Source organism: Platalea leucorodia (genome assembly GCF_965183815.1).
Source record: "Platalea leucorodia genome assembly, chromosome: 3".
In the NCBI taxonomy this organism is placed as follows: Eukaryota; Metazoa; Chordata; class Aves; order Pelecaniformes; family Threskiornithidae; genus Platalea; species Platalea leucorodia.
In genome coordinates, this window is record NC_138825.1 from 27,607,174 (window position 1) to 27,630,797 (window position 23,624).

At 45.1% G+C, this 23,624-nt stretch overlaps 1 protein-coding gene across 4 annotated transcripts in view; it reads right to left on the reverse strand.

The window, feature by feature from the left end:
- Positions 1-14,882, reverse strand: part of TRERF1 (transcriptional regulating factor 1) — a 101,378-nt gene extending 86,496 nt beyond the window's left edge. For 3 of the 4 annotated variants that reach the window (XM_082307718.1, XM_082307719.1, XM_082307716.1), the window contains exons 1-2: positions 14,731-14,882; positions 14,400-14,567 (exon numbers count right to left, since the gene is read on the reverse strand). The gene's annotated coding sequence lies outside the window, so the exon portion shown is untranslated. The remainder of the gene's footprint in view (positions 1-14,399; positions 14,568-14,730) is intronic. The other variant, XM_082307717.1, reaches the window with a different exon arrangement.
- Between the last annotated feature and the right edge of the window lie 8,742 nt (positions 14,883-23,624).

Sequence of the window (23,624 nt, forward strand, 5' to 3'; positions counted from 1 at the left end):
AGATCACTACTCCTCCGGCAACCCAGCTCAGAAACATACTACAGAAACACACAGTGGCAGAATAACAACTTACTACCCATGTGCATGGATGCAAGTGTAATGGATTCATAACCCACCCACATGAAAAAGAGACTGTTAGTTTTCTGACACAGAGAGGGACCTACTTTGGTCGCGTGATCCAATTTTCAATTACCAACATTTTGCAAGGGATAGAGCAGAGCAGCTGATACCACAGGTTACTTTCTTACATAGGGAAGAACATGAAGGACAACCAGAAAAAAAGGAAACACAACAGAATGCCGGCAGCAAAACCTAAACTTAGTAAGTACAATCACAGATATTTAGCAGTCTTTTGTCTTTATCCCATTTAGTTCATCTCTCCTTACTGCAACATATTTTTTTAAATCTGGATCTGTTCACTGTATATGTGACTAGATTAAAAAGATTCCTTGAACACATGACTGTGCAATATCGTTTGAATTCCTTGCAGGATCTTACAAACTCCCGTATGCTTAATTTTAGAAACAAGGACAACAAAAAAAAATTCAAAAACCCAACAACAACGTCTGCCATTTCCATATGTGCTCTATATTTTACTAGTTCTTTACCAGAAATGAAAAAAAAAAAAAAAAAACCCACCCTAACAAACCCCACACGAAAAGAACAGTAGGGGCATTATGTCTTCCCTGACACTTTGAAATATAAGATACTTCTGAATTGTCGGTCTCCTAGAAATCTTTTACACCCGGCTATAAGTTCCCCAAATGACTGGCAGAAGGAATGGCAATTCAGAGAGCTATTTGTGGGGATGTGAAGATGAGGAGACAGCAGTATCAGGGATAGTGGGGGATTCTGGCCATGCAACGCCCCAAAACTATTTTCAGTGGACACAGTTGCATCATTCCAAGTCCAGAGCAACTACAAGTATCCCACATCTTCCTCTCAGCGGTTGTTCTTCAGATGATGGAAGGAGACGCAAGATCAACAATAACTATTGCAGTAGTAACGAATGGGGACCTCATACATATGCATGCAATGCAATGGCAACCAGTTATACAACCAGAACAGCTCAGGATGCTCAACAAACATACAGGGAAAAGTGGAGTCAAAGAGTGGAAGACTACCAAACTAGAGATTTCATGCCACATCTCCCACCAGCCCATACCACCTAAGTCACCAAGCAGGGGTGCAACACATGTCCAACATAGCTCCTGTAGGCTGGTGCGCACATCAGAAGGGATGGTGCTTTTTCCTCGATTCAGCCAAACCAGATATACAGACCCAAAACCAGACCTCCTGACTCCTTCTTGAAGGTCACACCTCTGCAGGTCAACTGTGGAGCTGAAGGACCAGCACTGCTACTAACCGCGCTGTTGCTCTGCGAGGAACACGACCTTTGGAGACCAATGGTTTCAACCTGGCCTTTTTGCTGGCACTAAACTCACACAATTCTTTATCCCCATCACACGTCTGATTTTTAAATACCACTCCGCCTGAGCTCGCAGGCACCCGCTACTGACAATTACCAGAGAACATATGTAAGAAAAAAGAATAGCATATGGCTATACAAGTAACTACAGCAATGAAGTGCTCCTCGCAAGCTCTAAGAGGGACAAGTAATTTCACCAGTTCTTCAGCAGGCCACCTCCAGGGTGTGTGTGAGCACCTACCGCTCAAACACATGCACACGGGGTAACACCAACACGTGCCCTCCCAGGGCACCCCTCAGCACCTCCCCTTCCATTCCCTCCTTCACAACTGCTACAGAAACAGAGCCCAGCCAGAAGAGAGATTAAAAAAAAAAAAAAAAAAAAAAAAAAGATACAAAGCGTGTGAATGGATATCCATAGCTTTCGCATGCCAAGAGCCCGATCCAAAGCTGTTCCTGCAAGCCTTCCCGCTGAAGGCGCCCGGAGGCCTCCTCGCCTTCCTCCCAGGGCAGAGCACGGCTGACGAGCAGCAAGAGGAGAAGGGAAATCTCTCCACATCCATTGTGGCGATGGGAGGGTTTGTTTCGCTGTATTTTTTTTTTTAAAGTAACTGGGATTAGTCCCTTCCCCACTGCCTCAGACCTCCCAAAATAGTAAAGATAAATAAAAACATTCTGCTTATAGGACATTATGGCTGGAAATTTAGCAAGAGGAAAGTCAGGACAATCATTATCCTTTTGCTTTGTTTCTGTGCACATTTGGTACCACCACCATCACAGTACCAAGTCTGCTACATTCAAATGCATAAATTCTACATCACATTTCCCCCTTTTCTCTTCTTAATGTATGTATTTTTCCTCTGGGAAGTGACTTACTTTAAAAATTGCTTTATGATTAAAAAAGGCAGCAACCAACTTTTCAAAATGTCAACTTTAATTTTATTTCTGTTTCCCTCCTCCCAGCTCCTCAGGCTCTCACAGGAAACCCCCAGGCCTCCATTTCACACTTTGCCACAGCTGCAGCCCTAGCTTCAAGCCCAGAAGAGCAGCCCCAAAACCTTGGTGTTTCTGGTGGAGATAAGGCATTCTCAAAGCCCTCGCCACGGAGCTCAGCTTTGCACATGGGACACACAGGCACAACCTAAAAGAGCTTTAGTTCACAAACCTACTCAATCTCACAAGGGCAGGAGGTTTTAACCTGCAGGGCTCGAGGGGATGTACCCGTGCGACGATGTGCCACCGCAAACTCCCGACCTGCTCACCAGATCTGCAGAAAGGCAACACGCCATCCCTCGCTTGCTTACGCTGCACCAGCAATCCCGGGAACAACACGGCGTTCGGGGGTCACCCGGTCCAGTCGCACGCACAGCAATGAAATAAGTTACGTTCCCGTCGATTCTGAAAGGCTTTAGACTAGGTCTTTATTTCTCTTCATCATACAAAATTCAGAGCATTTACGATGGAGTTATCAATGTGTCATAATCAGCAAGGGAAGACTCACAGCGTAGAGCTAATACTCAGTTAATAACCCAACGGGGAGGAGAAAAACCTTTGAATTCAGCATGGCTGACATAAGCTGTGATGTCATTTCCACACAAAGGCTAGTGAAAACAAAAAAAAAATAATCTTTTTTTCAGATCCAAGATACAGAGATATGTAAATTGCTTGGCCTCCATTTCAAATAAACACTGTGAGATAACCCAAAAACTTAATAAAGCTTTCAGCCTTCATTCCTGCTCTTTAGAGGACTCGAAGCCTACGACAGGATCAGATCGCGGGGAGAGCAGCGAGCCAAACCACTTGTAGAGGCACGCAGCCTCAGCGCCGTCCCACCCAGCAGTGCCAGGAGAGTCTGGTTCTCACTCTTCAACAAGATGTTTGGGGTTTTTTTTTATTTTGGAGGAAGTAATTTTAAACAAACTATAAAAAAAAAAAAAATCTTGCTGTAACAACTCTAAAGGATTTTTTTGGTACGATTATGGCTGAAATTAACAATTCTCTAAGGACAGATTAAACAAGCCAAGCAAAATAGGTGAATATCAGAGAGAAAGGGCATCTAAGAATTATAAAAGATGCCCAGCTAAAATAACAAAAAAATAAACTTCAGTCAAACAGAGAAGAAACCACTGAAAGAAAAGTCTGAAAGTACAAAAAAGAAAATAAATCTACTGAATTTGGGTAACTCAGAAGAGGCTGCAGAATAATTTTACCATTTTTAAAAAACATTAACTTTTTTTTTAATTAAAAAAACACTTTTTCTCCCCAAAAGTAACTCCTTAATACAAACTTTGTTTTAAGTGCTACGCATACCTATTATGCCAGTAAATAATTTTAGAACTTAAGAACATGTATGAGAAAATTCAAGCTGGAGGGTAATTTTCCTGAAGTTTCTGCCTGGCAAACGAAAATAGTGTTTTCAACAGATGAATATCCTTCCCTGTAATTGTTATTCTGTTACCATCATGTAAATTGGTGTTTTACACAAATGCAGCTTGAAACCTACCTAATGAAAAAAAAAAACCACCCAAAATTCAAATCATCCTGCACAGGACAGGGCAGAACAGCACTAATAACATGTAAGTACAGGTTTCTAAATAATAAAACAAAAAAAGTTGTTGCATAATTTATTCACTTTCCTACTAGTTTCACAGATTAAGATAGCAGCGCCATGAAATAACTAAAAAATTTCTTTTGCCTTTAGCTCAGTAATTTACAAGTCTTCAGGTTTCTTTGGGTTTTGTTGTTGTTGTTCAATGGGAAAATACTGTGGAAATAACATTTACCTGCATTCCCAGTCTACAGAGCTCGCTAACTGCAGCCTGATAGAGGCACATGCCCGCCAAGCACCATAAAGAAAGATTTACAGTAAGCGATGACTAATCTTTACAGCGTATACTGTACGTGTATCACTGAGTCAGCTTGAAAGTTCGTTCATTCACTCGAACACCACTTCTTCCATTCTCCTCTCTCTCTGATCTGCAGACAGAGCTGAAATCTGCCTTCCCTTCATTCAAGGAGAGCTTCTTATTGCCTTAATAGGCAATAGGCGCAGGTACAAAAACTTACTGCTATTGTACAAGATTGACCTAAAAAACACGGACTTGCCTACACAGCAGCATAAAAACAAACACACCAAAAAAAAAAAAAATCCCTACATTTTCTTTCAGCAAGAAACTTCTGTGTATGCAAGGAAGGAGCCCTGCAGGAAGGGACTCTCTACGGGGCATAAACTGACCCTGCTACTGGAAAAACTTCCCAGCTCCAACATTTGGCAATCTGATCGTACAAAACCTGCGAGAAATGCCCAGTTTAAGTGATCTGGTTTACTGGTAAGCAGTAGCAGAACAACACAGGCACATAATGCAGATAGCTGGAATGGCCACATATGACTTTGCATTTGCTGAAGCCTAAAATAAGATGCCCCGCTCTTTTGTTCTCTTTTTTCGTTTCTTGCAATTTACATAATTAGCAGTATGGATTTTCCAGAAATAACCTGCAAGTAAAAGTTCTACCTGAAAAAAAAAGCTGTTTATGCTCAGGACAGCATGAGGCTTAAACGTAAGGATTTTCTTTACCTAATTGAAGCCTATCAACCACTTTGTAATTACGATTCTTCAACTAGAAGAATACAATCATTACAGAGTAAAATAATTACAGCAAAGAGCCGCATTCATATACAGACCCAACCTTGCACCTTCTTTCAAACAGTCACCCAGGTAGTTCAACTGACTACAATATGAGCAGGCGTTGCTACAGATGACTAAAAATTGAAAAATTTGGCCCAATACTGAGCACACTTAATCCAACGGAAGCCTTTCCATCAACCAGCTTTATGTAGTAATCTATCTGCCATTGCCATAACGTCTGCGCTGCAACCTTATTAGTTTTGGACGATCGCCTACTGGCTGAGAGCTAGTCTTTAAAACCAGATGAGCCCATGTTATTTTAATGAACCCCTACTTTAACTAACGATCAAGTAGTTAGCCTAGGGATCGTATGCTGACAGACTTCCAGCATGAAAGTATCACTCCTTTCATAAATTATCATAATTCTGTGGTATTAGTCTACCGTTTATATATGTGCATTCAACATCCAGATTAAAATTTCTTCTGAAAGTTGGAAATAGTTGAAATAAAAGTCTGCTAAGACATTATTTTATCATCCCCGCTCATGTTAAGCAGTACCTTACTATGCAGGCAGCCACATTTGGCTTAACTTATGTTCCTTTCATTAACAAAACAGCACTTAACCCAATGTCTTTTTCTGTGCACCTCCCTTTTCAGGTGTATTATTTCTTTAACTCTAAAGCTGTTTTTAACTTCAAAGACTTATTTTTTACTACAAGCAAAATGAAGGGTAAAATTCATCCTCTGCAATGCATCTTTGGTTTTCAAGCATATAAGTGGCAAAGCCTTTTTTTGTTTTACCTGCAAGGCATATTCTCTTATTCATACTTTTTCATTATAATAGCAACAACTTTAGAAAAGTATTAAAGTTCATTATGAACCAGCTCTTTCAAAACTTCATAGTCCTAAAAAAACCACTTTTCCTCACTTCAGAAAAATTTTGCTTCTCATTTTCTACTTTTATCAAACACATGCAGGCAGCAGCAATACTTTTCATCATGAGCCATGCAGCTCAGATACCAATTTACTGAACTCTGACAGCATAAAACAAGCTTATCTGATGAAAAAATACAGAGAATTACTGTTCATCACCACCACCGAGAAGCCTCTTCCAGTCTTGGAAACACACAGCATCAATGGAAAAAAGAGGGAGAAGCTGCCTGCCTGCGCTTCTGCAAACATTTTGGCTTAGAGGAATTATTGCCATCTTAAATGGAGGTATGTCCTCACCATCCTCAGAAATACGGGTTTAATGTAGTTATGAATATGAATCTCACTTTTCCAGACAAAAATTGTCTGTTAATTTAGAAAGCTCCCTCCACTCCCCCCGCTCTGTACCTGATGCTTTGCCATGCAGGCTTATTGAAACACATGGGGATGGTTCGCAGGGCATTCCTGCGGATGAGGACTGAAAGGTAATTAGTGCTTCACTGCTTGGGTTCAGAGACAGCCTGGTTCCTACAACCTGTGTTATCTTGGCGTGATCAGGAGGGACAGAGGCCAGAATGCCATTTCTGACACTCAAATGCCTACAGAAAAGACTGCATCCTGCCCTGCTTGGCATGCTACTGCTCGCAGCAATTGTGTTGCCAAAGAAAGTTAGAACTTCAAACAGCTTTACTCAATCCTTTTATATAAAGTATCCTGGTTCAGCATCTCACCACTAAAGCACGTCAATCTCTGAGATGGTTTTCTGCCCTATTTTTGCCAGGAACTCATTAGAATATCACTGCAAGTACTTGTTTATTATCATTGCTGTGATGCTGAATTCACGTTTTTACACTGATCAATAAAAACTAAATCAACACACTACACGCCCAGCCCACACATGATGAAAATTCATTTAACAAGAAGATCATTTAACAAGAAGATCAAAGTTGTCTACCTTCTACTGCTGTAAAATCACAACCAGCCTGTTGGTTTTTGCCAGTTATCTTTGAAGAATGATTGGAAATGAACAAAAATAATTCTGGAAGCACATACTGAAATTGCCGATACAAAACAGAGATAGGAGGACACATGCAAATAACCATGTGGGAGACCTTCACTTGAATTCGAATTGCACGGCAGGCCAAAGAGACAGCCGGAGTATCAACGCTCCTGCAGAACTGCACTGTTCAATGTAGCTTAATATTAACCATTTCTTTTGTTTTATCAAAATACGTTGGGGTTTCTTCGCAACATTGAATATAAGCTTTTGAAAAGGAACCAAAAAATCCCAAAAAGCAAGCCAGCGAGTTCACATCTGAACTGCTTCCGCCCCTTTCTCCCCAATATATTAGGGACACAAGCAGCAACAAAACTGCTGTGCTCAACACTGAGGTACACATGACGTAAGCTTGCGGTTCAGGTGAATACAGCCTCCTGCGCTCAACAGACACAGCTTTGGTAACAGCCACAGAGCTCATGGTTATTTAAAGTCCCACTGCGACCTAGGAGCCATTGCAAAGGTGATGCTTTCAGCCCCCAGAGACAGTGCAACAGGCAGCCCTCTCCCTGCTCAAAGTAGGGGTAGCCAACTCAAAGACCACCTCTGCGAGGTAAGCCCAGCTTTGATGCTCAGGACAAAACAAAACAAAAAGAGGTAGGCCAAAAAGAAGCAACTGGGAAGATATTTACAGAACTCTTAGTCAATATCTTAAATATTTCAGGGCTTTGGCAGCCTACGTTTTGGGGAAAAGAAAGCTCAGTTTAGCTATGTAGGGTCTTCTAAGTATTCATACTTGTGGCAGATGTGAACCATTTAAAAACTGGTCAGCATCCATTTTTTATTTACTACACTGCTATTGTTGCTAACAATGCAAACCTTAACATCATAAAAAGAGCAAATAACTAGCAAATTTGCTCCTGAAATAACACAAGATGCTATTTACTAGTCAGGTTGGGTTTTTTTTCTCGTACAAACAGGGTCTTCCACCAGGACACCTCCTCCACCAGCAGAGAGAGCGCAGGGTAGCAGCAGAGACGAAGCGCTGGCGATACAAGTCCAGCAGGCAGCACTGCCGGCAGCAGTCCTACTCCAACAGCCAGCAGCTACAGACTCTTGCCAAAGAAGCCCCATTTACCTGCTCCTTCTTCATGCACCGCTGCACTGTCCAGAGGAGTAAATAATCTTTGGTCTCTGATCAAAACGAGTATTAACAGCATCTTATCTTATGCCTCCAAACTTTCACAAATTTATAATGCAGTATTTCCTAATCTGCAGGATTCAAAAACTCTATTCAAAATTAAAGTACGTGGGATCTCTTTGAGGAAAAAATATTACGACATATGAATAGCATACTTCATAACATATTTCCTGCTCACCAACAAATTGTATTCAATTCTGCATGCAGAGCAGAGGGCTGTTTCAACTTATGCAAAGCTCTAAGAGCATTCATTTCATTAGGACCCACTTAAGATAATACTCTTGCAAGAGTGCCCATATGCGTTTGTGCCATAGGACAGCAGGGTTTACCCTACTGACCAGTCCAAAACTACATGCCAGGACTGGAGTGTGTGTTCTGCTAAGAAAATGAAGGAAGTTGCTATTTAGGTCAAGTGTAACATTAAAAAAAAAAAAAAAAAAAAAAAGCCCTACTAATATAGCTGTAATTGGCATAACCCTCCAAGTGTAAATAGAGATCCTTCCAGGAAAAGGCATTTCTAGTTCTGATTTGGCATGTGAAACATGACAATACTGGGAAAAACACTTTTCTGCTAGTACAACGGGAACTTAGACGGGACTCTTACCCACACAAAAGTGTTGCAAAACCCCTCAATTCCTTAATATGCACTATTTTATCAGCAGAATTTTTGGTTTAAAGGGGAGAATGTATTTAAGGTCATTTCTAAACATACCAGCATTAGCTATTTTTTTTTCTTTTAAATATAAAAACTAGAACCCAGACTTCCCTCCTATCCTCCCCCACACCACCCCAAACACACATACACTAAAAATATATAAATAAAGGAAATGAAACTTCCCCATCAATGAAAATAGTGTATGGGGTGAGGGGGGGAGTGGAGAACAAAGACAAAAATGGATCTGTACAGCATCTTTTATGGCCAACTGAGTCAAATGACTTTTTTTTTTTGAGACAGGGAACTTCAGCCATTGTCAAATTTTAAACTTAATAGCCACTTGCTTCACAGGGTTGGGTACTTTTTTTCACAGTCCCATGCTGAAGTTATTTAGGATTTGATATTCACTTAAAGAGAAGGTACCCGATATAAATTCTGCACCTCAAATGGACCCTGTTCTTTAAGAGCCCTGGTAAGCCTTGTTCTAGCCAGACAGTGTGAACAAAACCCTCTGACCATCAGGAACCTTTTAAAAAAGAGCTGCTGATAATTTAACATTTAACTTACACCTGTTTTGCTGGGGCAATCCTTCCCCAATCCATATGTTTGCAGTCTTTACACTCCAGGGTTAGCTGGAGGTTTTAGTACCTGAGTCTGAGCTTTTCCTCATTACTGAACATGAGATTTTTGACAAATGGAGGGAAAAAAAAAAAAAGAAGGAATATCAAAAAAGACCATCTACAGCAATTTTGCTTTGCTATAGATACAATGAAGTGTACACATGAAGAGAAAAAAAAAAAAAGACAAAGCAAAACAAAACCTTGCAGCACTGCACTTCAAGGACATATCACAATGCAGGCTCTATCAAAAATCTTACCATGAGCAGCCGATGAGCGGAGGGAGGGGAAAGACAGCAACCATTTTCTTGCTGAACTAAGAAGACAGGGGAAAATTTGTGATAAGGCACAGGATGGCTGCTTTAGAAAGGTCGAATTGGTGGGGTAGGGAAACTCAGCACTTGTGGCCACGGGCCTGGAAAGCTACCCACACCAGCCCAGCTGACTGGCGGATGGGAAGCTGAAGATCAGCAATTCACATGAAATTCTAACAAAATTTGAACTGTAAATTGGAGAAAGACAAACCAAAAAGAAAATTTTTAAAAAATCAACTACCTTTTGAGTCTGCATCATATCGGCATCTTGGGTCTTTCCAGAGCAAATCATCAGTCAACTATGAAAACTTAGGTGGGCTGTTTGTGTGAGACATATTACTCTTTGTTACAGAGTAAGCTGAAACCACAAGACTCATTTCACTCAGAACCTCAAAATATACCCAACGCTACACAACTCCTCCAAAACTCTGCAACATCCCCACTGTAATATAGCCAGTTTAAACTTTAAAAAAAAAGAAAAATCCCTATTAAATGGTAATAGGGCATACATTAAAAGCATGCCCCGGGTTCCCCAAACCATTATCCTCTCGAGAAGAAAGTAACGTAAATGATGTATTTACCTTCTAGTTTCTGCGGCAGCAGGTTGTAACCTGAGCACATTTTCCAGTTTTTCCCCACACAAATCAATGTCTTTTTTCTTTCTGCTGCTGTTTCAAGCAGGACCAGGTGAGCCTGCACCCACCACCACCAGGGACCGACACAGCCAAGCCAGAAAGAGAGAAAATAAACCACTGTCAAAAATACTCTTCCTTCTGCCCGCAGAAACCAATATCCAACAAGAACCAGCAGCAATACAACTCGCTGACCGTCCGTGTTACCTACTTCGTCCTCCCGGCCGGGCTGGACCGCGCGCTACCTAGAGACACACAGGCAAAGGCAGCAGCAAGGAGATGATGGTGCAAGAGCCGTTCTCGGCATCTCCAGATCTAAGGGGAAATACTCCTCCAAGCTCTACAAGAGAACTTGGCGCACAAATGCACGCTGCTCAAAAGCAAATTCAATGGATCTCTTACATCTGTTTGGTTTCAAGCAAAGAGTTAAAGACCAAACGAAAACTGATAAAATTGTTGCTACCTTTCTTTGAACCACACTCAGACCTACTCTTTGAAGGAAGAGCCGCCTTTCTTAAAATATATTTGAATGTGCTATTTTTATCTTTATCTTAGAAGGTCTGATTTCCCCTCACAGCCCCGCAATTGATTACAATAATAGGTTTCTCAGAGCTGGACAAGTTAAGAAGAGGTTTTATAACTTCATATGCAGCAAAACTTACGGAATTTGCTGCCTTCACTTTTTTAGTTTCGAGTGCAGCCCCCTCACCCGCCGCCCTACAGATGATACTCACAGGCGCGGTAACTCTGCTCTTCTAAGCAGTGCCATGGAAGTCGGCGTGACCACTCGTGCTGCTCACCTTACTCAAATAACCAAGCACTTGGCAGCCACGCCAGGCAGAATTCATACACGCATTTAGAGATGCTTCTACCTACATCTTACAGGTGGAGAGGCAAAAGGATCCGTCAATTTTAGGGACAGAAAAAACGTAATTTTGATTGTAATTTTTCATTGGAAGCTATGCAGCCCCCAAAAAAACGCAAGGGGAGGAAACAAATTGTTTCCATATCAACAATTATTTTGTATCTATCAAACACTACTTGCCTTTTTTTAGAGAAAAAAAAAACAAAAACAACAAAAATGTATTTCTAAGGAAGCTGAAATGAAACTGCCTTATCTCTAAAGTTATTCTGACACATCATAAGGAGACACAACCTTCCAGCACCAGAAGCTCCTGATGACATTACAGATCCCAGAGCCCTTCTTTAGTTTATTACTGTCCCATTACAGAATTGGGAACTTCTCGAACACTTTGCTGACTAAGTTTTTAAGCAATATTCCCCACTTGATTAGAAGAAACAAAAAACTAAAATAAGATTAAAATATTCAAGCAAAATATTATCGTACTGCTTTAGGAAACCTAGAGTACATTACAAGACCACTCTTATGCTTTTCTCATACTCCCTGACAGATGTCAAGTTACAAGCTCAATTTATAATGGCAAGCCTCACTATATCACTGGAAATACTAAAATGGCCAGAACTAACGGAGTTTTGAGTTTAAAATCTAGGAATTCCTTTTTTCTACTTAGTCTACTTGAGCACTATCCAAAAGCGAAACAGACCTGAAACAAGGACTCGCTTTATGGTCTTAAATGCATACCGGTGTATCCTCTGAGACGTGATCAGCAGTCGAGGTTGAGCACATTAAATGGATAAGACATGGAGATGTTTTCAGCCTATCCAAATACAACATGAGTCAACGTTAGGTAGAGAGGTTAGTCACGCTGCGGTTTATTTACGCTCATGTTGGCCCTTGCGGGAGTGATGTAAACAGCGGAGGCAGGACTGCCTACCTAGCTACCCTCTGGCCCCATCCCTCCCCGCCGGGGAGGGATGCCAATGGCAGGACATACGTTGATAGCAGAGTGATTAAGCTCTGGCCTTATCGTTTCACCGAGAGGCTGATTCTCCGCTCTTCACTCAGGACGACTTCCACAGCGAAGCGCATTACTTGTATTTGAGCTTTTTTGGCTTTTCAAGATACACTGGTTTGACTGCCACACCGGCAACGCTGCTCGGTTCCTCGTTGGAGACTCCCAACTTCAGAAACACAAGCTGCTTATCAATGGTAGCACAACAGATCATAAGAGCGTTTATTTGCACCAAAACTTTTGAGTAGGGTATATCTAAGCCTTTAATTTTTCCAAAGTGTATCAGACTATTGGTTGTAGAAGAAAAACGCGTACAACACATTTTCTTCATATGCAGGAGCGCTGATACTCCAGCTGTCTCTTTGGCCTGCCATGCAATTCGAATTCAAGCGGTCGTCTCCCACGTGGTTATTTGCATGTGCCTTCATATGAAAAATCACTTATTGAAATTCTAAACAAATATATTTATTTGTTTTAAGCAAAGCTGCATAGCTTAACTGCCATGCTGCATATGCATGCACGGAGCATCGATGAAGCAGCATTTTTGTTGTTAAATATGTGCCTTGGACAAGCCTTAGAAAAAAGAGGTAACATACCAACCAAGCAGGGAACATCACGCCCCATCACTTCAGCGGGTAACAAAGTGAAATGGGTTATTTCTAGACAGATGCGTCTTATTAAGGAAATGGCTCCAGTCTGATCCAATGTAACATCCAAACGAGACCACCAAGTAGATGAGCGATCACGGCAAACAGCCGCATATACCCCACGCAGGAACGGTTCATGCATACGCCGACATTATAGGGACGGGTGACTTCGTCGCGGCGCTGCACCCTGGGCAAGGGCAGGGGCAGGTCCGCGGGAGCTCGCCGGCCGGTGCCGCAGGCAGGACGGGTGCAGGCAGCAGGGTGGCCCCGGCGGGCAGCCCGGCAGGCCAGGCCCCAGCCTGCCAGGTGAACTCTCCCCTCTTCCCATTAGACACTTACAGCAAAATTACAGCTGTCAACGATGTAAAACTTCAGCCCTAGTGAGATTACCTGCTTAAATCATTAATCATGCAGTTAAGCGCTTTGCAACGCTTTCCATACAATAGTTTAGTTATGGGTCATCATATTTATTTTGCTGCTATCATATTACTCCGTAAAAATCTATGAACCTCACCAGTAACTACTGGAATCACGACCAGTGCTGACGCACTGGGACAGCAAGTCCAGGTCACGTTTTACTGGGCAAAGGCAGTAACCCCGCTAAGCTGACATCTCGAATAGTCAAGCCCGGCTAGTTGACTGGCAGATGCGAAAACCGCTCTGTAAAGTCAGCAGAAGGATGAGTAGGCATTATCCATTTATTAACTGGTTAACTGCCAATTAATTTTACTTGCAAATCACCTCTCTGGTATTTAAACATCTGGCGAAGAGTTTTTGTTCGTTCCCCCCCCCCCCCCCCCCCCCCCCCCATTTTGAGGGGCCGGAAAAACGAAGCGCCTCTGCGCCCGGCAGCGCCCGACCCGCCGCGCATTCCTCGCCCGCGGAAAAGCGGCACCAATCCACGTTTCTGCAGAAGTTGTTCGCACCCGGCGCTGCCACCCGGCCGCGGCCAAGGGCGCCAGCGCCCAGCCCCGCACCGCCTCGTCGCCACGGCTGATACCCGGGCGGCGCCGAGGGCGGGGGGTCGCGGGTGGGCCGGCCACGCGTGTTGGTGGGCCGTGCGGGCTGCCGCCGCTGGGACAACTTCCGCGGCCTCCCCCGCCTCCCCTCCCCTCGCCGCGCCGGCACGGCACGGCACGGCACGGCACGGCCGGGCAGGGCAGGGCGCCCCGGGACCGGCCCGCTCCCCCCCGCGCCGGGCAGGTACGGGGCAGCGCCCCGCCGCCGCGCCCGCCCCCCGCCCGCTCCCGCCGCCCCGGGCGCCCCCCGCCCTGCCCGCGGCCGGCGGGGAGCGGCGATCGGTGAGGAGGAGGAGGAGGAGGCAGCAGGCAGGGCCTCGCCTACTCGGCGCTGCAGAGCGAAAGCGAACTGCAAACTGCAAACTTTTTTTTTTTTTTCCCTTCCTTCCCCCCCCCCCCCCCCCCCCCAGCGCAGCCCCAGCTCGTGCAAAAATGAAACTTGCGAAGCATTCGCCTACCTGGCGTGAAGTCTGCAACAAGTGCAGGCGCGGGGGCCGGGCGCGGGGAGCGGCGGGGCCGGGCGCGGGGCTCGCGTCGCTGTCGGCGAGGAGGGAGCAATTGCGATATTAATTTATTACAGAGCTGCCCGGGCTCGGTCCTACTTCACTTACAGTACGGCGCTCATCCTGTAAACAAATATCGCTCCGCCAGGAAACATACTCCCCCCGGCCCGGCCCCGGCCCCGCTGGCGGGCACCCACCCCGGCGGCGGCACATGGAGCGGAGCGGGGCGGGGGCCGCCGCGCCCCCCCGCCCCGCGCCGGGGGAGGCTCCGGGCACCGGCACTTACCTCCGGCACGGCCTCCCCCGCCCGCCGCGCTGCCTTGTGCCGAGTCCGTGATGCAAAAAAAAAAAAAAAAAAAAAGAGAGAGAGAGAGAAAAAAAGAAAATCCCGGTGTCAGCAAATCGCTGTCAAATTATTCTCTTGCAGAAGGGAGAGGGGAGCGGGGGAGAGGGAGCGGGGGGGAAAGCAGAAGCAGAAGGGGGAGGAGGCTGCGGGAGGCGGCGGGATCCCTCCGCCGCGATGGGTCTGGCCCTGGGTAGCGAAGCAGGAAGTAAGGTGTCGGCGGCGCCGCGGCCGCGGCCGCCCGGCCCCGCGGCGGGGCGAGGGCGAGGGGCGCCCGCCGCCCCCGGGGGCCCGCCGCCGGCCGTGCGCCGCCGCCGCCTCCCGCCTGCCGCCCCGCCGCGCCGCGGGCTGGCCGGCAGCCCCTCCTCTCAGGGCGGCGAGCGCAGCGCAGGTGCCGGGGCCACCGGCGGCGACCTGTCAGCGGCTCCCGCCGGCGCGGCGCGGCGCGGCCGGGGCCCGCGGGTCGGCGGGCGAGGGGGTGCCGCGGGCTCCCGCCGCCGCCGCCGCATGCCGCAGGGCGGTGGGGCCGGGGCCGGCTCCCGCTCCCGCTCCCGCCCGGGCGGCGGCGCCGGGGGGTGACAGCGGCGCCGCGGGCCGGCACCGCGCCAGCCCTGGGGCTGGGGGGTCCCGCCGCCGGGGGGTCTCCCCGCCGCCGCGGAGCTGAGGGAGGGAAGGAGGGGGGGTCTCCCCGCCGCCGGGGGGCTGGGGGGGGGGAGTCTCCCTGGCGCCGTGGGGCTGAGGGAGGGCAGGAGGGGGGTCTCCCCCGCCGCCGGGGGGTGTCCTGCGGGGCCGGGCAGCCGTGTCGGGGACGGGCCGGGGGGGATCGGGGGCCGCGGCCGGGCCTCCCCCAGCGCCGGGGCGGCGGCGGAGGAAGGTGGCGGGGGGTGGAGGCGCTCTCTCACCGGGGAGCTCTGCCCTCTGCGGGGAAGGTGCCTCCGGCCCCAGGGAGGCTCCTGCGCTTTGGGCTGATTTGGAAGTTAATTCTCTGATACAGCGAGCCTTGTAGGAATTTGCTCCTGTGGTCACTGATCTTTGACGCTGCTAGTCTTAAATTATAATTTTTTTTTCTTTTTTTTAAATCCTGCAGAAATGTTTTCGTGAAATACCTCATTGGTCCTGCCTCCCTTGAGCTCAGGATTTGCATTAGATTGCACCAAAACGTTCCCTTGCAGGGAAGGATTTTGCATCTTAGGGACAGATATGTGATGCATACGGCTTATGCAGTGCTCTGTTTAAGCTCCTGGACAATGACGGACAAGTTACTGTAAGAAACCGTAGCTGGGAAGAGAGAAACTGAAACGGGGGTGGTTATAGGGCCTACTTCTGCCTTCAGAGAGGAAAGAAAGAGAGAACTCTCAAGGTTTATACTGGAACAGAGAAAGGTCTTTGGTGTTAGCGTTTGTGATTCAGCCTTACATTATAATGGTTACCAGCAGCCTCATTTTCTTTTTATGGTCATCCTGGTTTCCTGGTTGCATGACACTTCCATTGGACCACTGTTCTTAATAATTTAGCCTTTTATGAGATTGTTTTGATTTACCGTGTAGATTAGAGCAAGAGTGAAAAAGTATGATATCACCCATTGGCTATTAAACTCCTTTGTACTATACGCAAAGGTCTCAGTTGTTTAAAATGTTGAGAGAAATGTTCTTTTTTTTTTTTTTCCCCCAGCCAGCTAGTCATTTTCTAATTTTATTTTTACTTAAGTGAAAAATACCATTCAGATATTGTAACTTCTCTGTGCTGAGCTATGCAAAATCTATGCTGAGTTTTGGATTCAATGGTTGGCTTGTTTGCTTGCTGGAGTCCTAAGTCATATAAACTATGTTGAAAATAGAATTAAAACCACAACTCAACATGTGCCTTGCCTCTGTTTGTTTTTTGTGTCTAGTCTGAAACCCAGAATAGCCCCTATTACTTGTGATTTCCAAAATGACCTTTGAAAATAAGCAATGGAATTTAACACAGTCTTTCTAGGTTTGTCTCGGCGTCTCAACTTGTTCAACGAATCAATACAAACAAATCTATATTGAATCGGCTAGGTGCTACTTCATTTACCCGAAACGTGGAGGTTTGTGCTGTAACTCTCGAAATAGAAGTAAATGTATAATTTGAATTTGAACAAAGAATCATTATCGAGCAGCCTTCTGACATACTATAAACTTGACCCGTCTTACTCTGCCGTAATGAGTTTAGCTACGCAACGCTCTTCTGAATGAAGTAAACTAATTTATTAGCTTTGGACAACATTTCAAGAAAACTGGGGGGGGCTGGCTACAGCCAGACTGCATTCTTTGTACTTATCCTGCCATTTATGAATTGGTCTCCATCAAAAGCATGAAGCCTTCGTTTATGTTCTCAGTTTTCCTGATCCTTCTTCTAATCTTCAAGGATTTGAGTATCAAGCTTCCCGGTTTTGAATAACAAATCATATTACTATTTACAGTATTCAACCTCAGAATAATTCTACGGGCTTGTCATGATTTTGCTGAACAACATTTCGGCAGTGATAACTGGCAAGTGGGGGAGTGCTGGGAGCCCTGGAGCTGGGGTGAGGTCCTGGCCAGCCCAGCCGCCCGCTGGCTGCTGTCGGGAGAGGGAGGCCTTGTTCTCTCTTCCCTGTCCGCTGGCTTGCCCCGCCGGGCTGGGTCAGCTCACCGAGCCAGAAGACCGTTCCCTCTCTCTCTGTGTTAATCTCCTGCCATTTTGGTGAGCTCCCGGAGAGGTCAGCTGGGTGCCAGGGGCAGCACAAGGGGAGCTGCGGGGCCGGGAAGGGCCCGCTGCCAGCAGCAGCAAGCTGGCGGGGTGGCTCAGCTGCCTCCCCAAACCTCCCACCACTTGCAAACAACCGACAAGCAGCAAACGTCTTATGGTACCTGCCATCGCTCTGTCAGATTTTGGATAGAGATTAATGAATTTTAATTTTTTCTAAGCGGGGCTGCTTTAGAAATGAAAGAATTAGAGAAGTTTAGAAGTGACAGAGGTCTGTGATCATCCTCCTGGTTCGTTCCTTTCCCACACAGGATTGCTGTGTCATTATCTTCCCAAACGCCTTCGTTTTTATTAGGAGGCTTTGCCTTGAATTTGTGGGCTTTCCAAGAAAGACGACGCTGAAGCAAACATAGTATGACTGTGGTAGAAGGCAACATACCTTTGTTCAACAGCTGGAGTCATTAAAGTAAACCCCCTTCAGACTCCTTAATGAATCGCGTTTATGCAAGTATCTTACTGGTCAAAGTCACAGCAGCCAAAATACGGATGTCCATCCAGTTTCTCAGTTTTGGATGCCTGTTTCCAGATTGAATTTTGAATTGTGGATGTTATCTTAAAAAAAAAAAAACAGTAAACAGACCTTAATTATCCAAGCTGGTTGGACAAAACCAATGACAGGCTAAGTTTTGCTTTAATATGGAGGTTTTGAGCCGTATAGTGTACTGATATAGGATTTAGGATTAAAAGCTAGTTCGGTCTCAGAATCTGACATCCTGCATAATGTGGATCATAGTATTGGTAATTGAGATTACAATCTGCTTAGCTAAAGTTTGTTTTCCAGGAAAAAAAAAAGTCATTATGGAGATTTCAAGAAATGGCAAATATGCCCTCTGCTATCAGTTGTTCTGGAGTAATTACTGATCACCTCCCAGTTAAATGTGTGAACTTGATTTTTCATTTCCATTTGTGAGTTTTCCAGCATGACATTGCTGGTTCTTTCCCTTCTAAATTAGTTTGGTATCATCTGAATCCCTTGGATTTAGTCAGTCATTTACTTTTGTCTCCTTCCTGTTAGATAAATAAGAAACACTGGGGCCTTACAGGAGCGACACTAGGAGGGTCAGAAAAGTTTAAAAAGCCAAACGTGTGTTTTCTGGGATCACATTCCCTGTGCATCATCAGGGAAGTAGCCACAGCATCCCACATACCTGAACACAGGAAAAATCAATGACGGTTGGCGATGGGCTTGCTCAGAGATTGATCCGGCTATCCCTGTGCTCAAGAAACTCTATCGCTGCTTTGTTTGAAGGTAATGTTAGCAACCCCGCTCTCGCCTTGGTGCTCCTTGCCTTCATGTATGTTCAAGTATGGTGTTTCTCCCTCTTAGGTCCTCTCCCCGGGAAGCTCAGGACATCGAGAGCTTCCAGGATAAAACAGCTTGCGCTCTTTGGTGTCACTTCTTACCTCATCTGTTGCAAGTTAGGAAAAATGGCCAAGGTTGAAATGGAGCTGGATAATTTTTAGTCGAAATGCATCAGGACCCCAGCTACTGCGAACTCCTGTGTACTTTCCTTTGGCCGCTTCTGCCGCCCGGGTGAAGCGCAGGCCTGCGGCAGACAAGCAGCATCCCAGCCTTGCTGGTCCCAGTTGCCTCTTGTCCAGTGAAGCGGCTGCTCTGATCCCAGACGTGAGCTGAAGTCACGGATTTCACCGGCAGCCTAATCTGATCTCAGACTGCGCTGCCGCCATTTGAAAACTAATACTGGAAGTAATTTTTTTTTTCTTCTTCACTTTCAGCCAGATCGGTTTGCTGATTGCACAGCATAAGGAATGGTGCAGAAAACGTGCTGAGGAAAGAAGAGTATGAAAGCATGCTGCTGTCACTCAGACTGCTGGTGAAAGCCCTGCCTGCTGGGTCTCTTTCCATGAAGGCTAAAACCAAAGTAAATTGCGATGGCTAAGGTCCTGCTGTCCCCTCTGCAAGTTGCTGCCTCCAGCTGCTTGGTTTTGCCTCCTGTTTGCACCCATCGCTGACACTCACCGCTTCCCCGGTGAGCCAGATCACCTCCCAGTGCTGGCAGAAACCCTGTGTAATTTTTCCCCTGAATTGCTTCACTGAGTCAGCCAGATGAGTAGCAGAAAAGGAGGCAGGGTTGTGTGCCCAAGAGCGGGATTTGGAGCCGTACCAGTTTAAATTGCCTTTAATTGTCACGAAGCCATGGCTGCTATCTCACCTAGCAGATAAGATGCTCTTTAAGAAGGTCGGTCCAGGCAGTGGACCAAAAAAAAAGGAAAAGTGAACCTGCACAGCTGTTTGCACCACAGTCAGCTCTGGAAGTCCACAAGCAGTAGTTTTCTCTCAACTTGAACCTCGGGAACTTCTTAACAAAGCTTAGAGCCGCCCGTCTATGAGTCAGTTGCTGAGCGGCTCCTCCGGCACAGCCTGCGGGAGCTGCCGAGCCCCTGGGGCTCCGGCCTGGTACTGATGGAGCTGGGCGCTGCTGGATGGGGGCTCCTCGGGGCAGCTCTCGGCAGGACCCGGCCTTGACCTTCCTGCGTCTCCCTGCCATTGGGCACACAGGAGATATGATGCCGCTTCGCAGGGATGCTCTGAAACAAATTAAAGCCTGTAAAGTCCTTAGGAATGTTTTGGTAAAGAAGTTACAGATAGGCAAGTTAGAAATAGTGATGACTCGGAGATTTTTTTTCAATGACACTATTACTGTTTTGCAACCGTGTGCGAGCCCTAGAGAGGAAAATGAACTAGAGACATTGGGAGTTTTAAAGGGGACGTTCTTGCTTCATTTGGTTCGTGTCAGTTCCCGTTCCTCTTGGAAGAGTCGCTTATTCTATCGTGCTGTCAGGAATAATCTGTGGGCATGTACATGTGTGCGCAAGAGCTACAGTGACACGGACCATCTTGTGGGATCACGTCCTAGTGAGCAACGCTCCAGTTTGTGTGGCTTTTTCACATGCTGGAGAAGAGGAAATGTTTTTATAAAATACACTGACATATGTATTTATAAATTTACAAATGTGCATAATTTATAGATATTATATAAATTATATTACATCCGTTCATAAATTATGAATGAATAAACATATAAAACTCATGTATCTTTATAAAATGAACATCAGTGAAAATCTCATCTTTTTATGTTTTGAATAATTTCCAGATTTTTAAGTTGATGGTGTGGTTTGAGCTATTTTAAACTTTAAAACCACTCACTCTGTTACAGCTTTTTGTATATGTAGATCTGAGAGGGTCTTGCAATCAGGGGCCAGTGATGCTGTCCCCATTTTACAGATGGCTAAAGTAGGGAACAGAGGTGGTCCAACATCATCCAGGAAAGTAGCTGCAGAGGTAAAGTATGAAACCAAGTCTCCCAAGTCTTTGCACTTTGTTATGTCTTAAAGACAGGCCGGTATTTTTCAAGTAAGTCTTATGCCCAGCTCGAAATGTTTGGAGCTTTGACTGACATGCAAGAAGTTTTATCCTCCTGGTTTTGTATGCACTCCCGGTGGTAACAGCTGAAAACTGCTGTATGAAGAAACACACCTTATTCTAAATGTCCTGCTGTTGTACTACCGCAAAGAAATACACAGTCCTGTTTGCAGACAAAGATTCAATTCAATTACAGTATTGAATGGAAACTGCCTTTACAGAGACACCATCAACTTGAAATCCAGTGAAACACAGTGACAGATTTAAGGTAGCGTCTCCTACGACTTCTGTTGAATGCCCCCACCAACCTTTGTGAATTGTTTTATCTTGGCTTTAAAAATCTGTTACGTGGTAAAATTGACATATACAAAAAGACGCTTTAGGATGGCTTGTTACACAGAGATGTCCTAATTTCTAAGGTGTTTGCTGAATGAGAGAAACCATGCTTTTGCGTACAGAAAGGAAAAATGGAGCTGACTGTATACAAAAATGTTCTAAAGGTAAAAGGTAAACAGTTATAGAAAAGATGTGCGATGAGAGTAGAAGGAAGCCTGGCATCTTAACTTTAAGTTGCAGTTAATCTAAATAATTTTCTGTAACGGAAGGACAATATCTAAATACAGATATGATTAAGTCAGTGTGGTTCCCTACCACAATGTGTAACACGTCCAAGTCCACACTGGTGACTGAAATCAAGATTAAAGTTTTCCAGTGTATGTAGTGAATTTCAGTGCAATGGCAGCAGTATTATTTTTTCAGGATTTTGTCCGTCAGAAGTGGATATGATATTGGCAATAGCACACCACATACTGTGTGGAAATTGCTCAGGCGGCCATCTCTGATCAGACCTATCCCAGTCATCGTATCACCCTTCTTTCAGCAGTTTCTCAGTCTTCTATTTCATATTCCTCAGCACAGAAGCAAATGATTTTGCTGATTTTATGCAGAGTTGAATGTACTCTGTGTAGGGTTTGTTGAAGGAGTTTAAAAGAAAACAACCATCCACATCTTCTGCTCTGAACTTTCCCATTCAGAAATGTAACCTGAATTTTTATACAAGTCTTTTGTAGTCATATACACCAGTCACTTCTAGGTCTCGCTGTGTCTTACTTATTTGTTTCTCACATATGTGACAGTGGGCAGATATGCCTTTAAGCTGTAAGGATACAGCTGTCATGATTTAAAAAATACTATTAACTAACATGGCTAGACTCATATTATATATCCTATATATATAGTATATTCTGTTTACTGTGATGTAAGGCACTTTATATCGTCAAATTGAAATAAGCTGTATTGTTTCACATTTTTATAGGGATGGAAATGCACTTACAGTAGAAGACAAGCACATTTACATTTCTGTGTCAGTGTTTTTGTTTGGTGGCCCCAAAACACTTGAGAAGGTGAGAGCTGCACTGAAAAACAGAAAGCAGAAAATGCGATGGAATTACTGTACAGCTGCAGTGAGACAGGGAACTGCAAGGGACCCCTATAAAGCAGGTTAACAAAATTAATAGTAGAGAAAAACAATTTGCTCTACAGCTGTGGCAGTTTTGCCAACAGCAGCTGAAGGGCAGCAGATGAGAAGCAAATCCAGGGATATGTAAATACGTGAAGTCTTTTAGTATGCTTTCTGATGGACAAATTTTGCTTCTAAAGATGAAGAAACTACTTCCATTCCATTTAAATGTCCTGTGACTCTCCAAACAGATAGGGGAGTTGGGAAATTAAACAGAGGGTCCCCAAAACAATCTCTGTGTGGTGCTCCAGACACAAGCTTAGGTCTGTGAGACTGAAGGTCTCAGACTTTTGGGTCCATTCTGTTGAGAAAAACGCTAATAGTGCAAAGTGGGAATGAGATTATTTTCAGAGGGGGGGAAAAAAGACTCTCTTCTGGGTCACTAAAGTGTGAAATTTTCCTATAGAAGCCTCCAAAGTTTTCTTCTAGCCATGTGTAGTACCAACTTGTCCTCCCGTACCTGAGAGCTCCCTGGGAACCCACCAGTGATGACTGGATAACCCAGGGACTGGAAGGTTCATCTCTTAGTCTGTGGTACCCACGGCATTACCAGCTTGCTAGAAAAGCTTGAAGAAATACGAGGAGTCACATCTAGGGAGGGAAAAGATGTTTCTCAAGTCGACTTTTTCTTTAGTTGATGTGTTGGTCTGCAGAATCCATTTCATTTTATTCAGAAATTCTAACAATGACAAGGCATACATTTGTGTTTCTCTGGGTATATATTTTACAGAGTATATGCCCTCTTATCGTGCAAACATCTCTTCTAAACCCCCTCGGGAGGACAGGTACAGCTCCATGGCTTTTTGTTTTGAGTCTCACACCAGCTGACTAATCTAGCAGCTAGTGATAGCTGAAGATTGAGACACTGATAATTCCTCTGCACCCCAGAGAGAGGCAAAGGAGCTAATTATACATCGATCGTGTATCAGTTGAGGAAATCCCCAGATGGGGAGTTGTGGGTGTATTTCACTTTCTTTGCACTACTTGAGCAATGCGCTGGGAACAAAGGAGGACAAAAAAAATAAATTCAGCCCTAATTATTCATACTGAACCTGTGGCCTTCTTAAAATATGCTCAACCCAGGGAGCGAACCCAATGTTGAGCGAGGCTTCTTCCAGACTTGTTTTAAGACTGCACCATTAGAGGCCGTTCTCACTGAAG